This window comes from Ambystoma mexicanum, chromosome 5q (genome assembly GCF_040938575.1).
Source record: "Ambystoma mexicanum isolate Mex_15411 chromosome 5q, UKY_AmexF1_1, whole genome shotgun sequence".
Classification (NCBI taxonomy): domain Eukaryota; kingdom Metazoa; phylum Chordata; class Amphibia; order Caudata; family Ambystomatidae; genus Ambystoma; species Ambystoma mexicanum.
In genome coordinates, this window is record NC_090933.1 from 1,327,485,744 (window position 1) to 1,327,501,621 (window position 15,878).

General features: G+C 47.3%; 1 protein-coding gene and 1 pseudogene across 1 annotated transcript in view; one reads left to right on the top strand and one right to left on the bottom strand.

Moving 5' to 3' along the window:
- Positions 1–15,878, bottom strand: part of LOC138498532 (zinc finger protein 850-like) — a 511,734-nt gene that overhangs the window by 492,192 nt on the left and 3,664 nt on the right. Inside the window, exon 2 of the mRNA XM_069622312.1 lies at positions 15,031–15,091. The gene's annotated coding sequence lies outside the window, so the exon portion shown is untranslated. The remainder of the gene's footprint in view (positions 1–15,030; positions 15,092–15,878) is intronic.
- The window catches only part of LOC138498530 (zinc finger protein 585A-like), a 1,446,290-nt pseudogene that overhangs the window by 351,600 nt on the left and 1,078,812 nt on the right, over positions 1–15,878 (top strand).

A 15,878-nucleotide genomic window follows, 5' to 3' on the forward strand; every position in this document is an offset into this window, starting at 1 on the left:
CCACCTAGGACATGTGTTGCAGGCCCTTGAACAGGCCCATTTGACAATCAAAGCCAGTAAGTGCCAGATTGGTCAAAGTAAGGTGGTCTACCTTGGACATGAGGTAGGAGGTGGAGAAATCAGGCCTTTGCTCAGCAAGATTGAAGCTGTGCAAAATTGGACAACACCAACTACTCAAACCCAAGTGAGAGCTTTCCTAGGCCTCACTGGGTATTACAGGAATTTCATTGAGAACTATGGGACCATAGCTTCTCCACTGAATGTAATCTCCTCTCCCAAATTCCCTAAAAAGGTAAAATGGAATGAGGAGTGCAATCAGGCCTTTGAAAAACTGAAGAGAGCTCTTTGCCAAGCACCAGTGTTAAGAGCTCCTGACTACCACCAAACTTTCATTGTACAAACTAATGCTTCCAATGTAGGTATAGGTGCAGTTCTAAGCCAACTGGATGAGAAGGGTAGGGAGCACCCCATTTGCTTCATCAGTAGGAAACTGAAGGATCCTGAGACAAGGTGGACAACTATCGAAAGAGAATGCTTTGCTATTGTGTGGGCACTGAAGAAGTTTAGGCCATACTTGTATGGTTCTACTTTTGTTATTCAGACTGACCACCAACCCTTGAGATGGTTAATGCAAATGAAAGGGGAAAATCCAAAACTATTGAGATGGTCAATCTGCCTGCAAGGGTTTGATTTCACCATTGAGCACAGGTCAGGGTGTCACCATCAAAATGCTGATGGACTCTCTAGGATGTATATCATCAACTAGAGGTATGAGGTTCATCCAGGAGTGGATTAAATCCTCCTGTCCCTTAGTCTGGGGGGGGCGAGTGTTAGGGAGAATTCTCTGTTTAGGCTGAATTTCCCTACCTAGTGAGTCCCCCAGCAGCTTTGCTGGATTTCTGGGGTTTATTTTTTTCTCCTGCCAAGAGTGAGACTCTTTTATCCTCACTCTTGGGCATGTTGAAGTGTGTTTTCTTGGTTAAACCTTGTGTTGAATGGGCTATGGGGTCTTTTACTCCATAGGGCCTCATGTATTTTTTGGATGTGGGTTACACAGCACCCTCTGTGCCGTAACCCAGGGGTGTCCTAGGGACTCCCCAACATAGACTCCATACCCTGGGACTGACTACTGTCTCCCAGGGCATGTAAAGTCACCAAAGACTTTACTAGTCTTAAATCCTGAACAGAACCAGTACAAACCATCATATTGTGGACGTACTGGCTGGGGCAATTCGATTGCCCCAGGGTCTGTTAGTCGAGGGGGCACATCTCCGTCCCCCCTGATCGAGTTTTGGCTGGTGGCAGTGGAAACTACTTTTTATATTCGACCGCGAATATTTTCCTATGGGATTTCCCATTGTTTTAGGCTAACACATTTAATTATTTATTTACGGTAGCCTTAAACATACCGCCGGTTTATATATTTATTATTATAACTCCGGTTGGGATTTTTTGCCAAAACTTGATACTAAAATGGCGTTGGCGTTCGCCTCTGTAACTCTGACCCAAAGTGGAGCCCTTTGTCCCACTTTTGGCGGGCTTCTCCACAGAAGCCCTCCAAAGTGGTGCCACTCTGTCTGGGGTACTTAGGAGGGGTGGAGGGGGATTTAGGCACCCTGGACTGAGTTACCTAGGTAACTCAAGTCGCACTCCGTCCTGATTGGCCCAAGTGGTGAGCCGGCCGGCTCACCACTTAGCATGGTTGAGTGACAGCTAGGCTGGGTGAATGGGGGTTTACTGCATAAAAGCAGGGCTTTGGGGACTGGAACTTCAGAAGTCGCCACAGGACCTAAGAATCCAACGAGGGACGAGCTGAGCTGATCTGCTACGACGACACCGCCAGTGGAGCCCTGCTGAACCATCTCACCACTTTTCCCGACGACCGAGGAGAACTCTTAACGGAGTGGCTCCTTCCCTTGACTGGTGGGGACAACCAGTTTTCACCTTCTTTCCGTGCTTCGAGGTATCCCGTGGCCGCCTTGCCAGTGCCAAGCACCCCGGCAACCGGAACCCCACCACTTTTACCCCAACCGCGAAAGTCGGTACAACCCTTTAACCGGAGGACTCCGCGGCTGGTTTCTTCCCGGGCAGTGCAACGACCTTCCTCTTCTGCTCTTCAGCGAGATCTTCTTCTCCCCTGACCGACGTCGAGCCTTGCTGCCACTGCCTGGAACAACTGCCCCCGCTGGAGGATCATTTCCGTTAAGGTACCGTGTTCCGCCTGGCTTCCCTTGCCACCGACTGTACGAGGTAGTTTTAGCCCTTGGCTTTCGATCCTGGGATTGCCTGGGACACTTTGGCTAAACTTTCTGAGCCTCTCTAACTCTTTTCCGAACTCTTTTGCAAGACTCTGAATCCCTACCAACTGTGTGATCTTGGGCACGTTTTCGCTCTGCCTGCTCTAAGAGTGGGCCCTGCTTAGTGACTTTTGCTCACCTGTGACTTTGTGCTTCTTTGAGCTTACCAAAAGTGTTCTTGACCTTAGAGTGGTGTGTTTATCCTAATTCTGCTCTTTTTCCCTCCCTTCTTTAACCTACTAGAGTGTCATCTAACGTTAAGCGCTCACCTCTGTTTTAATTATGTGGTGTTAACCTAGAGTTGTCTAGATAGGAATAAGGATTGGGACTGCTTTCCATATAACTGTGTTTGGAGTGTTTTATTATATTTTGCTAGAGTGTTTTCAATTTGTGTGTTCTTAAAAATAAATAACTATATACTTTTGAAACCAAGCTCTGGTCAGTGTTTGCTTGTGCTATTGTGCCTGAGTACATATTGTGTATACTTTGCATACTGCCTAACTCTTCTTGAGGGAAGTCTGACTGCTCAGCCACAGCTACCAGGTAAATCTGGGTGGTGCAGACTGCTACCAAGTGGGTTTACTGCTATACCTGTAGTCTTAAATCTTTTGCAGTGTTCCCCAAGGGAACTGCACAGGTTTCTGCCTAACACCTTGCTACATACGAACCATAGGAGCTCTCTAAACTCCACTTTGCACCTCACAGAACATAAGCGGATAACCTAGAACATGGACTTTGAACATAACATAGGGCTTGAACATAACGTAGGACTTGGACAGTCATTTCTTGAACACTCATAGATTGGCTTACAAGCTAAATGGCACAAACAAAGGGGTGTCCCTTTTTATGAAGACACGAGACACATGGCCCGTCGGGCACAATGAAGCCACTGTCATGCGATGAAGTATTAGTTGCTTGACAAATACCCTCCTTGGTTCCCTCCTCCTCCTCCTCCTCACCTGTACTGTGTTCTTCTGAGGAACTGTCTGTGTCTATGGCTCGCCTTTCTCTCCAGAGGTCCAGTCCTTTCTTGTTGAGTTTGGGACGAGCTCCACTCGAAGCCACCCTGCCCGCTGTCAAACAGCAAGGCAGAAGGGACCCTCTGGGAGTCCGCCCCCAATTCCAGGGAAAAGCGTGGCTGAAAAACCCTGGTATGCTTGGATGTTGTAGCACTACGAATATCCAGACTGAAGGCTTTCCGTTGAAGTAGATGAGAGGACTTCAATTCCCAGAAGACACTGCTGGAGTCGAGCTAGCGTACGTAGCGCTGTTTGGATGGAGACCGTAGCCGAGGAATGAGGAAGAGGTCTGCAGAAGGCTGCGGTGGGAAGGAGCATACAATCATAGATGTATGTACAACAAGTTAGGGAAAAGTACTAGAGCGGAAGAAGGAACAAGGACTACAAAGCAGGAGGAATAGCAGAGTGGAGGAAGCACCATGAGAGATCACAGCTAGGAGCAGGGCGGGCAATCACTGAGGACTTGAGAAGAGAAAACAAGCGGGAATTAACAAGGGGAGTCAGAGAGGAGCACTAGCGTACGAACCTGGCGAGGAAAGCAAGGTTGCAACGCATCGATTACCGCGTGCGACGCCTATATATATGCGTCATGACGGTAACGTGCAGTGTGTGGGAGACTAGACCGCTAGTGGAGGAACGGAATCAGCCCTTCCATCGGCTCCATAGCTTCCATGGAGCACGCGTCATGACAGCCACAAACAATGATTTAGGAAAAAAGACACACAAGAACATGTCCTTGTACTGTGTGGACCCATACATGTGCTTTGAATAGTCTCTATATCTTTCCCAGTGCCCTGTTTTATCCGTTCAGAGCTTTATAGCATGTTTTCTCCACATGGCGTGTCTAAAACATGGCATGTATCTTTAGGGCGTGTTACATCACAGACTCACTGCCGTGTTGAAGTAATCAATTAATAAACAAAGTAAGCATATAGCAACTCCAGAATATGAACACTGGGGTCAAAAACACTTAACTGATGGTCCGGATGCCTCACAAGGACATCCGGAACATCCGGACCCTGAAGAGCGATGCCCAAAGCTTTTGGGACTGAGCCCGCTTCACCGCCGCGGCCCGTGTTTATTCAGCTGTTCGTCACCGTCGCGGCCCGGGGAAGCTCCATCAGTCCTTCGGCGTCTGAGAATTTCCGCATGCCTGCTCCTAAGCTGCCGCCACCCGTGCTGAGAATCATTAATTACCTGCACCGAGGCACGGGCAGCGGCGAGTCTTAACAGTTGCTGTTATTGAGCATCTGTTGTAGCGCGCGATAGGAGAACTACACACTTCCCAATGCCTCATGGGAAATGTAGTTTATCGCCTCTTGCAAAGCAAGAAGCGCCGACCAATGTCTTTCCTCAGATTCCTGACACTTTGTGTGCTACTCCTTCTCCTGGCATTTCCTCCTCTTATAGCTTCCCTTGCAGTGGTCCTCGGGTATGTGGTATGTTTACTATTCGCTGTTTTCGGCTCCTGCCTTTGTTGTGCTTTCTGTCCGCCTGCTCTCGGGCATTTCATTTCCGTGTTTCCCTCCTACTCTTGTGCCGTTGCTGATTTCTTTCTGCCTCCTACCCTGTTTGTGTTTTTTTTTCCTTTCAGGCTTGGGCTCACTCTGCGGTCGCTAGCATTTCTCTCTTAATGCTAACACACCTTGTTTCTTCTTTCCTACTCTTCAACATATGGTGAGTTCTTATTGGTTTTGGCATTCTTTCTGTGTTAATACACGCGGTTCCTTTTTTCTTGCTGCTTGGTTCTTACATGTACTACTTTATGCTACCTTCCTTTCCTTTTCTTGCAGTTCACTGTATTTAGTAACCCCCCCTTCTATTGTTAACCATCTCTTTACACCTACTCTTCGGATTTACTTCCTGCCTTGTCCTCTGCTGGATTCCTAAGAATAATAAGGAACCTTACCGCCTTATCCCTGCTGGATTCCTGCTTGAATTCTTACTGAAGTGTTATTTGCCTGATTCCTGCCTGGATTTACTTGCCAGCTGTTTCCGGAATTCCTGCGCACTTCCATTCAGAAACTTCTATTGAGACTTTACTCTGGCCAGTCTAGTCAGAGAACTACAGGGGTTTTTTGTGCCACTGGCTTTTTCCTCCTTAAAGGGCTGTGCAGGGGAATCACCACTTTGATTGCTGTCTGTCCTCAACACAACCACTGTGGCGAGTTCCCGGAACAGACCCTATCTCTTCTCCAAAAAAGGAACTCCGGACAGGACTACAGAACCTACAGAATCTGATATATCTTCCTGCGAATCAGACTCCGAATCACAGGTGAGCCCCATCGCTGACAACTACGCAGAATGTGAGATCCAAATCTAATTGGCTTCGAGATCAAGAAATTAATGATGTTAACGAATTAAATATCCCATCATAACAATTCGAGAAAATACAGCAAGGAACCATAACTTTGGCCTGCTGGTATTCTTGTGGATATATCCATCTAACTGGTCAGAGTGCCGCAACCTTGAATAAGTTTGACGTGGTGGCCCTTCAGGAAACATAGTTGGTGGACAGAACAGTGTGGGATGGATATGATATTGCATTCCAAGCTGCCAAAGCTAATATGAGAGGTCGACCATCAGCAGGTTTACTTGTAGCAGTAAAATTGGGTCGAGGAATGATCATTTTGCCGTGGCAAGCTCCGAATATATTACTTCAAATGGTCAAAATTAAATTCCCCACAGGAGTTGTTGCGTTAGTTAACATCTATCTCAACCCATTAGCAATAACAGATCAGGTGTTCTTTCATGAACTGAATCAATTATTTAACTTAATTTCCCTGACGCCAGAGATAACCAACACCATTGTGGTGGGTGATCTCAATTTACAATGTTTAGACCCAAAACAGTTTGCTAAAAATCCTGTTTGTGGGAATTGGGAACTATTGATGAGACATCGTAACATGTATATGCTTAATGGAACTATAGCTGGAGATGTCCCCCCGCGAGACAACTCGATCAATTATAGATTACATCTATACAGATAAGGTTACGTTTCAAGCAATTATGCAATTTTGCATTCTAAAACAACCATTCAGTGACCATGATCTGTTATCAGCTGAGTGGAGTTACGATATATCATCTACTAAATTAAGATCTAAAAAATATATGTTTGACTTAACGGTGAATAATGCTAGATTGCGTTTTCACTGGTCAGAAAAATCCTTAGCTAGTCTAAATGACTCAAGACCTTCCCTTTTCTCATTTCCTTCCCTCTCCCCTGCCAATTTTACCCCTCTGCCCTGGCATGGTTCCTTCAGAGTCTTACAGGGCACCAGCCCCCTTGTCCAGTCCACCCATGCCCTTGTTCTCCCCGGACCCACCACAACCTCCCTCCCTTGCCCCCCCCCCCCTGCACATGACTGGATGGCCATTCCTTCCCTCTCCATTGCACTTGGCTTTGTTTCCCTTCTCTTCCCCGGCCATGACCTGTCACTGGCCCAACAGCCCTGTTCCAGCACTTCGCCCCTCCTCCTGCACTTCTGGTTACTGCACTTGCATGATCTCAATGTTACATGGCCTAGTAAGACCACTTTTCGCCTCCCCTGTTTCCACCCCACGCCCCAGCCTTATTGCACCTCGAAACACTTGTGTATAGGCGCATTACAAATAAACAATATGCTACCGCTATACTTACAGTTACGTGAAACTATTTAGGGAAATATGGTACCCCCGACGTAACCAGACCAGCCAGGTCTGTGGCTCAGTGGACTAATGCATCCACTACAGGGGCCTTTGTTTGGCCTCATGGTCACAGGTTCAAATCCTGGCAGGTTCCCAGAGCCCTTCTTCCTTCCGAGGTTGATAGGAGTACCATTAAGTTGGGTAACAAACAACTGCTATTAGCGCCAAGATGCCCCTACGGGGGTGAACGTGAGCTTTATAAATACACCGGTTATGTTACAGAGTTGCTAGCACTATACTTAAGGTTACTTGGCACTACATAGTGAAATATGGTACCCAGCATGACCATAACTACCGAGTTGTGTGGTGGGTCGGAAGAAGGAGCCGGAAACACTGAGGACATTAAACAAAAGGCTTATCTTTCCCTATTGCTAGAGGGAACACTCTACCCATCTAAAGGAATGTGCTAGTCAGTTGTCAGGAAGTCCAAAGTAAACGTGTCCTCCTTCCAAACTAACTATCTGCCCCTACCACTATATCCAATGAATTTAAATAGGCCAGGAGAGTTTCTTATATTTGCCTGGTCTTCTCTTCAGATAGTCTCTTTATTTATACCTTTTCTCTGTGGTACAGATATTTCTTGACATAGGAGGTCATTACGACCTTGGTGCTAGTTGCACCAACTTTACCACCATGGTGTAAACTACGTTTACACCATGGTGGATGGCGGATTTACCGCCCCATTCCGAGGTGAGTGGGGCGGTAAATCCCCATTTCCCATTTTCCCTTCCCCATTCCCATTTTTGCCCCATAGGGCATAATGGGAGTGGGGAAGGCGCTAATTACGCCGCCGTAAATTACGTCGGCGTAATTAGCACCATGGCGGGTTAGCGCCATGGATTTTAACGCCTGCTAAAAGCAGGCGTTAAAATCGGAATCAGGCGTTAAGGGTTAACGGTGGCGTTAACCCTTAACGCCTGAGTTGTAATGAGGCCCATAGTCTCCTTGAATCGTCTCCGAGATCAGTTCTTAGTTTTTGTGCTTTCTGTGGTCCTACATTTAGAATGTTTTCTCTGGCAGTGGTTCCTCACATTCTTGTCGTCCCTTGTAGACACTGCCCAGTCTCTAATTTCAGGCTTTCGCGAGTTGGGGTATCTTGACCCCTTATCAGGCTTTCCTAGTTATGAATTGATGATCTAAAACTCACTCCTCATTTACCCTGTTCATATGGTGTTTTCCCTACCTCCTAGGGGGACTCGTTTCCACTCTCTGTGTGTTCCCCCATCTGGTATGGGTAATGCCCTTTTATATATTATTTTCACTTCTCTTGTTAACTGGCTTCTTTTTACTATTTTGTCCTCAGGACTGGGACAGGATTCTCATCTGATAATAACCCTCTTTCCTAAGTATAAGTTAGTTTTACATAATTGATTAGCAGAGCAGGCTTTTCTAATATGATAAGTCATTTATAACGCACCTGTACACAAGTGTTTCTAGGCACGAAAAGCCAAGGAAGGGAGGACAAAACAACAATCTTACTAGGCCTAGTGTCATTCAGAACGTGCAAGTGCAGGGGGAAGGGTGCGGGACAAGTGCCAGGGGGGGGCGGGGGGGGAGTGGGAGAGTGCAAGTAGCTAGTAAATGCTGCCAGGAAGTGGCTCTTATGTGCAGGTGGTCAAGAGACTGTAGGGTTGCATATACAGTCCCTTAAGTGGCTGGGTAGCCTGAGGGTAGCCTGGAGGCAGTGCACGGGCAACTGATCATGCAGGAGCCACTGATCATGCAGGAGCCTGAACCCGTAATATCAGTGGGTGGCCAGGTAGCCAGTATGCCCAGCAGTCGGGGACATCAGCAAAGGTGAGGTAGAGAGAAAGCGGAAGTGTAACATCCCCTTGTCTGGCAATCCACTCCCATTCGTGGTTGAATGTTGTTAATCGGTCCTAGGAACCGCCACTTAGCGGGACCCAATCCAGGGACTGAAAGTGACCACTACATCCACGACACCTGGACCCTCTGCAACCGAATTAAGGGATCCCAGTGAATTTAGGAACCCTAGTGGTGGTTGTTAGCTTAATTGGAATAAGGGGGACAAGCTTGCATAGTAATTATACCACGCACACACCTATAACAGAGATTAAGGGGTGGAAGGTAGTCACCCTATTTCTTCCTTGCCCAATCATGATTGGTGTAGTTCTAGCCAAGGCCCCAGATGCTTTTTTTTAAAGGATTAAGGTGACTGCTTTTAATGGAAAATATAAGCAGTAGAACATCTGCTTACAATGAAAAGAGCATGGCCCCCCTGGACATCCTTTAGGCCCCACCAAAGGGAACGGGGGGGACCAACTTGTAGGTGGGGGGGGGGGCAGAAACAATAGGTTTACTCAAAGTGGGGGTGAGGGAGGGGGGTAAGTATGAAAACCTTTGGAGACCACTGTACTAGTGTGATCAGATTGGGAAAGGACTCCTAATCTCCCACACTTCACTGGAACAATATACTCATCTGTTGGCTTTAAAGACTCTTGACTCACTACAAAACATATTCTTCAAATTAAAGGCCACTGGGTCTACGTACCTTAACAGGGAAAGGGTCTACGTACCTTAACAGGGAAAGGCTCCGCGCTAGAGGGCTTAAAGGCCACTGGGTCTACGTACCTTAACAGGGAAAGGCTCCACGCTAGAGGGCTTGAAGGCCACTGGGTCTACGTACCTTAACAGGGAAAGGCTCCACGCTAGAGGGCTTAAAGGCCACTGGGTCTACGTACCTTAACAGGGAAAGGCTCCGCGCTAGAGGGCTTAAAGGCCACTGGGTCTACGTACCTTAACAGGGAAAGGCTCCGCGCTAGAGGGCTTAAAGGCCACTGGGTCTACGTACCTTAACAGGGAAAGGCTCCACGCTAGAGGGCTTAAAGGCCACTGGGTCTACGTACATTAACAGGGAAAGGCTCCACACTAGAGGGCTTAAAGGCCACTGGGTCTAGGTACATTAACAGGGAAAGGCTCCGCGCTAGAGGGCTTAACGGCCACTGGGTCTACGTAACTTAACAGGGAAAGGCTCCGCGCTAGAGGGCTTAAAGGCCACTGGGACTACGTACCTTAACAGGGAAAGGCTCCGCGCTAGAGGGCTTAAAGGCCACTGGGTCTACGTACCTTAACAGGGAAAGGCTCGAGCTAGAGGGCTTAAAGGCCACTGGGTCTACGTACCTTAACAGGGAAAGGCTCCGCGCTAGAGGGCTTAAAGGCCACTGGGTCTACGTACCTTAACAGGGAAAGGCTCCACATACAATACACATTGTAAAAAGAATATAATAAAAATACAATGCATCTCAACATTCATGAATATTACACCCTATTGCACAGCATTGGTTTATTTTTTTTATTTATTGTGCATTTGTTAGGCGCTAGTACAACAAGTACATTGTGTTTCTAACCGCCCACAGGGCAACAGGGAGGGAACATGGGACAAAAAACAATAAACTGGAGGATAAAGACAAACCTACTAGGCCTTGTGAGCATTAGAGCGTGCAAGTGCAGAGAGGAGGGGGGTAGAGTGGGGTGGGGGGAGGGTAAGTGCTGAAGTGCTTGTGAGTGAGTAGCAGGTGTAAAAGTGCAGGCCTACAGTGGCGAAGGCTGTTAATGTCAAGGCAAGTGCAGCGCGCAGGCAGTGTGGGAGGCGATTAGGTGTGGAAGGCCAGGGCCCCGAACACCAATCACAGCGACTGAGATTAGCAGAGGAGGGAAGAAGGGACAGAGGAGGTGAAAAGGAAATTCCTGAGGAGCTTCCGGAATTTGAGGAGATCCGGCTCAAGAAGAAGGGGGAGGCTATTAAATAAGAGGGAGACAACTGAGGAAAGATCTGCCTCCAGCCCTCTGTTTAGAGAAACGATTGACACGCAGATAGTTGGTACCAGAGGAATGTAGAGGTCTAGAGGGTGAGTATTTAGTAAGAGCAAGATGCAGATAGCGTGGCCCCAGACATCCGTATTGGATGATACAAAGGGATTTGGACTTGATCTTTGCAGCAACTCATAGCCAGTGAAGAGTTTTTAGGGAAGGAGAGATGCGGTCCCTGGGCTTGAGGCCAAGGATACATCTTGCTGCCCTATTCTGGATTAGCTGCAGGGGTCATAGAGATAGAGAGGATGAGGGTAGAATCAAGAGAAGGCTGTTGCAGTATTGTAGCCTAGAGAGAACCAGAGCTTTGGTAACATTGAGCTTTTGTGGGAAAGTGAGAAATGGGAGAATTCCTTTGAGAAGGAAGAGTTGAAAGTTGAACTTCTTGGCAATGTCCTGAATGTGCGGGAGGAAGGAAAGAGGAGTTAAAGATAACTCCAAGGTTTGCGGCTTCAGATGAAGAAGGGGGAGAGCCCATAAAGGATGGCCAGTCTTGCTGTCGTTGAGGCAGAGATTGTTGGAAGTGCACCAGGACTGGGTGGCAGCTAGGCAGTCTGCAAGAGGGTCAGCAGGAAGCTGGAAAAATAATTGTGTCTCATCTGTGTAATACTGGAATCTGGGGGAGAAGGAGGAAATGAGGAGTGCCAGCAGAGAAGGTTAAATGTTAAAAAGCCAGGGGGGAGAGATTGGAGCCCTGGGGGACACCACAGGTGGAGAATGATAGGTGAAGAGAAGGTGCCCAGATTAACTTGGACGAACAATCAGTTAGGAAGGAGATCAGCCAGTCCAGTGCCTGCTCCAAGATATGAAGGATTTCATGGAGCAGTTTTATGAGGATGGAGTGGTTGACTGTGTCAAAGGCAGAGGAGAGAGTGTCCAGAGATGGGAGCAGCTCTTCACAGGTCTTAAGAAGAGCAGTTTCCGTGCCTCTGGTTGCTCGGAATCCAGATTGATGGTTGTGGAGACCGCCAACAGGTTGAATATGTGAGGTAAGTTAGGAGAAGTCCAGCTTCTCCAGGAGTTTCCCCAAGGAAGGGGTGACAGAAATGGGTGGTAGTTGGCTGGACAGGTAGGGATATTCTGAAATCTTTTTCAGGAGGGGGTGCACAAGGGAGTGCCCCTACCACTATAGAGTGAGAGAGGCTGGAGGAGAGGGTAGCAAGGGCGCTCAAGATGTCCAGAGTTTTAGTGGTGAAGTGTGTGACCAGTGCATTGCAGAGGTCCTTGGGACGAAAGAGAGAAGGAGGAGACTGCAGAAGGCTTGGCTAGTTCCCTGCAGATTTTAAAGAGTTCAGCCGTGTTGTTGGATGCACCAGATACCCATGCCTGGATGTGGGCCCTTTTCTTGGCACGGGTAGTCTTTATCATCTTTGGAGCAGGCGGCAGGCCCGTTTGTCAGAGGGTGAACCCGAGGTTTGCCACTTCAGTTCCGCAGCTCTGCATTTGAGTTTCACGGCTGCAAGTTCGGAGTCATACCAGGTATTGCGCTTGGGAAGCAGGTTTCAAGCGGATCCTCATGACTGGGGCAAGAATGTCCAGAGTGTTAGTAATAGCCAGATGGAGGATGCTGAGAGCAGAGTCAGAGGTAGAGTCTGGGTTGGGGCAGAGGGGGATGAAGTTGGATGTGAAGACAGCACCTGACACTTGTTTCATCGGACAGATGTTTGTGAATGATATTGGCAGGGCTGGAGGAGGTGCGGTTAAAGGGCCGAGGGGACCCAGGTAAGAAGGGAGGAGAGAGTGGTCTGACAAGGAAAGAGGTGTGATCAGTGGCGCGGGAGAGAGGGAAAGATCAGAATGGATGAGGGTGTCAAGAGTGTCCTGCTGTGTGGTTTGGACCCGAAGGGAAAATAAAGAGGGAGAGCGAGGTGAAGGGTTCAAGGAAGAGAGTGGATACTGTGTCAGCAGAGTACAAGGGGAGGTTGAATTCGCCCAAGAATGGAGTTTAGAGGAGGTTCAGAGGAGAGAGGAGCAGAAATCAGCCCATTCATAGAGGGACAGGGTGGTAGCACCATGGGACCCGTAGACCATGACAATGGTCAGAGAGGAGGAGGGAGAGATGACCAACTTGCAAACCAAGCTCTCAAAGGGAGAGTAGAGCTGAGTGGGAAGGAGGGAGGAAGGAACCCACTCATGGATAAGGGAAACCCCACTGCCAGCACAGGTACGTCATGGCTTGGAAAGGATCTCGTAGCCATCAGGGAGAAGAGAGTCAAAAGCAGTGACCAAACTGGCATTGAACCATGTTTCGGTAAGTGTGAGAATGTCGAGGTCAATGTCTTCAAGAAGGAGGCAGATGTCAGTGGAGTGTTTGATGGCTGACATATAGTGACTGTAACATTTAGTGAATCATGTCAAACATTCAAGAAGTACTCTTTAGATGTATGCATACCCACTCATACCAAGGCATGGAACCTCCAATAGTGCATATCAAAAACAACACACAGAGGAAAACACCTCTGGCAATGGTGATCATTAGTACAGTAAATTGTCCCCAGATAAAATCAACATGGTCTTTTCCTTCTCAGTCTCAATGCCCACACAAGATATTAACATGTTAAGAAAACTACTGGTACGGGGCTAGAATTGGAGCAGAAATCACAAATGCAAACACACAGGGGGGCAAGTCGAAAAAACAGAATGGCCCCACTTATTAGAGGTTAGTGATTGGTAGAGGCCCTATTAGAAATTTTGCATACAATGATCTTTCATAGTTGGTGTTTACAAAACCCAGATACACTTCATAACCCATATTCTGCTTCATATTACAGTAGCGCAGCAAGGCCTGCATAACCCATATTCTGCTTCATATTACAATAGTGCAGCAAGGCCTGCATAACCCATATTCTGCTTCATATTACAGTAGCGCAGCAAGGCCCGCATAACCCATATTCTGCTTCATATTACAGTAGCGGAGCAAGGCCCGCATAACCCATATTCTGCTTCATATCACAGTAGCGCAGCAAGGCCCGCATAACCCATATTCTGCTTCATATTACAGTAGCGCAGCAAGGCCTGCATATCCCATATTCTGCTTCATATTACAGTAGCGCAGCAAGGCCCTCATAACCCATATTCTGCTCCATATTACAGTAGCGCAGCAAGGCCTGCATAACCCATATTCTGCTTCATATTACAGTAGCGCAGCAAGGCCTGCATAACCCATATTCTGCTTCATATTACAGTAGCGCAGAAAGGCAGTTGAACCTTCGGCTTTAGAAACAAAGTTGCATTCAAAATTCTTCCCCATCGCTGATTTCACCTCTCTGGACTGCACCAGTCATAGCTGAGGGAATGCACCAAAGCTCACTCAAGCCTGGTACTCTCATTTCTACCGTAATATGTACAATCCCCGGCAGAGCCGCAACCCCAGCCTGTGTCAACACATCTTTCACGGCCTCCCTATACTTAACTAAAAGTTCATTTGACCACAAGCAAACTCAGTAATAGAATGTGGACTTTGGATCGCCGTTTCCAACCAAACCGGTATATTCGGGATAGCCAAATGGAAACCCAGCATGTTTGTGAGATATTTATTTTCAATTGTGGTTAGTAGTGAGCAGTTTGTATTCCCCCCACTGCTCCACAGATCGTGCCTGCCTTGCTTGGGCTTTGTAGGATAGCAACATTGCCAAAGTTGCTCGAGAACCTCTAGAGGGCCCCACTGTATGTAGCCAATGAGACCCTCGCCGTGTCCATGTGCAGATCCCAACAGCAGGACAACGCCACCTTCAAGCCTAGATAATCATAGTGGTTGATGCAATCTATGCAAACCTCTTCTAACCTTAGGGGTTTCGGTTTCTTCTTTTCCCCCAACACTAAAGACCATGCTCCTAGTGTTTGCGGCATTGATGGCTAGGCCATTTCCTCCTTGAAAATCAGATTTTCATTGTTACAAAACTCAGTGGCTCATTCTGTCCATCTTGGATGGATGAAGGGCTGGGTGGACCTGCAGGATTCAAACTAGTGATTATGAGATCTCACAACCAAGGATACTACCAGAGAATGCACTAGTCCACTGAGCCACAGACCTGGATGCTAAACCTGGATCTGGACACCAGTTTTAGGAAGAGGCAGGAATGGAGACAAGACAGAAGTGAAGTAGACATGAAGGGTACAGGAACGCAGGGTGGGAGACCAGATATCTCAGAAGCATAGAACAACATGTGCAGACAAAAACTACAGCAGTTATTTACCTTTTGGTGCCTGTGTTTCTTACGTTTTGCAGAGTAGGATGATGCAATATTGTGTTTAGATCTAGAAATGGAAGACATTATTACGTTATTAAATACTACAAACGCAAGACATCCTGTAACGATATATAATGGAAACATCCAAAGAGGAGCTTCCGTTCTCTCCTCGCCCAGGAATGCACCGTCCATCACATACACAGAGGACAGGATTAACTGGAGGTTTATGTAGAACAAGCAGAGACAACGTAAATTGGCCAAAACAGATGATCACTTTCTCACTAAAAGAGGAGTGAATAGTCGCTGGTCTCTCACCCACAGCAAATGATTCCCCAATGATTCCTTAAGACATTACTCACATTTAAAAACGTAGCATTTGAGGTCCCAGGGAGATTAAAAGGAGCCCATCCACCCAGGACAGTTACTTTTCCAGTTGGTGCCCAGGGCAAAATACTACCAATGCGCCCCCTGCGCTCGGCATGTGCGCCACTCCGAAACTACACCCCACAGTTAAGTAACTCCTACCCAATATCAATAAATCACTGCTATTCAAATGAAACAGATTTTATTACATTGCGAGTCAACAACTTTGCAAAAACACTAAATGCTAGTGTGGGAGTTTTTTCAGTCCAAGTGTGCCACTTTGATGAGTTGCTTCACCGTGCAACTAGTAGTTTTTAACATTGTTGCTGAATAAATATCAATTATTGATATTGATTAAATTGTACACAATTTGCATTACATTTGATCAACAAACTCCCACCCTCCCCACCCCCCAATTGGGTACTATTCAAAAGGCCTGCCGCAAAAGGAATGAATTGTATTTTGCAACTATGGTCCACTTTAATATTGAT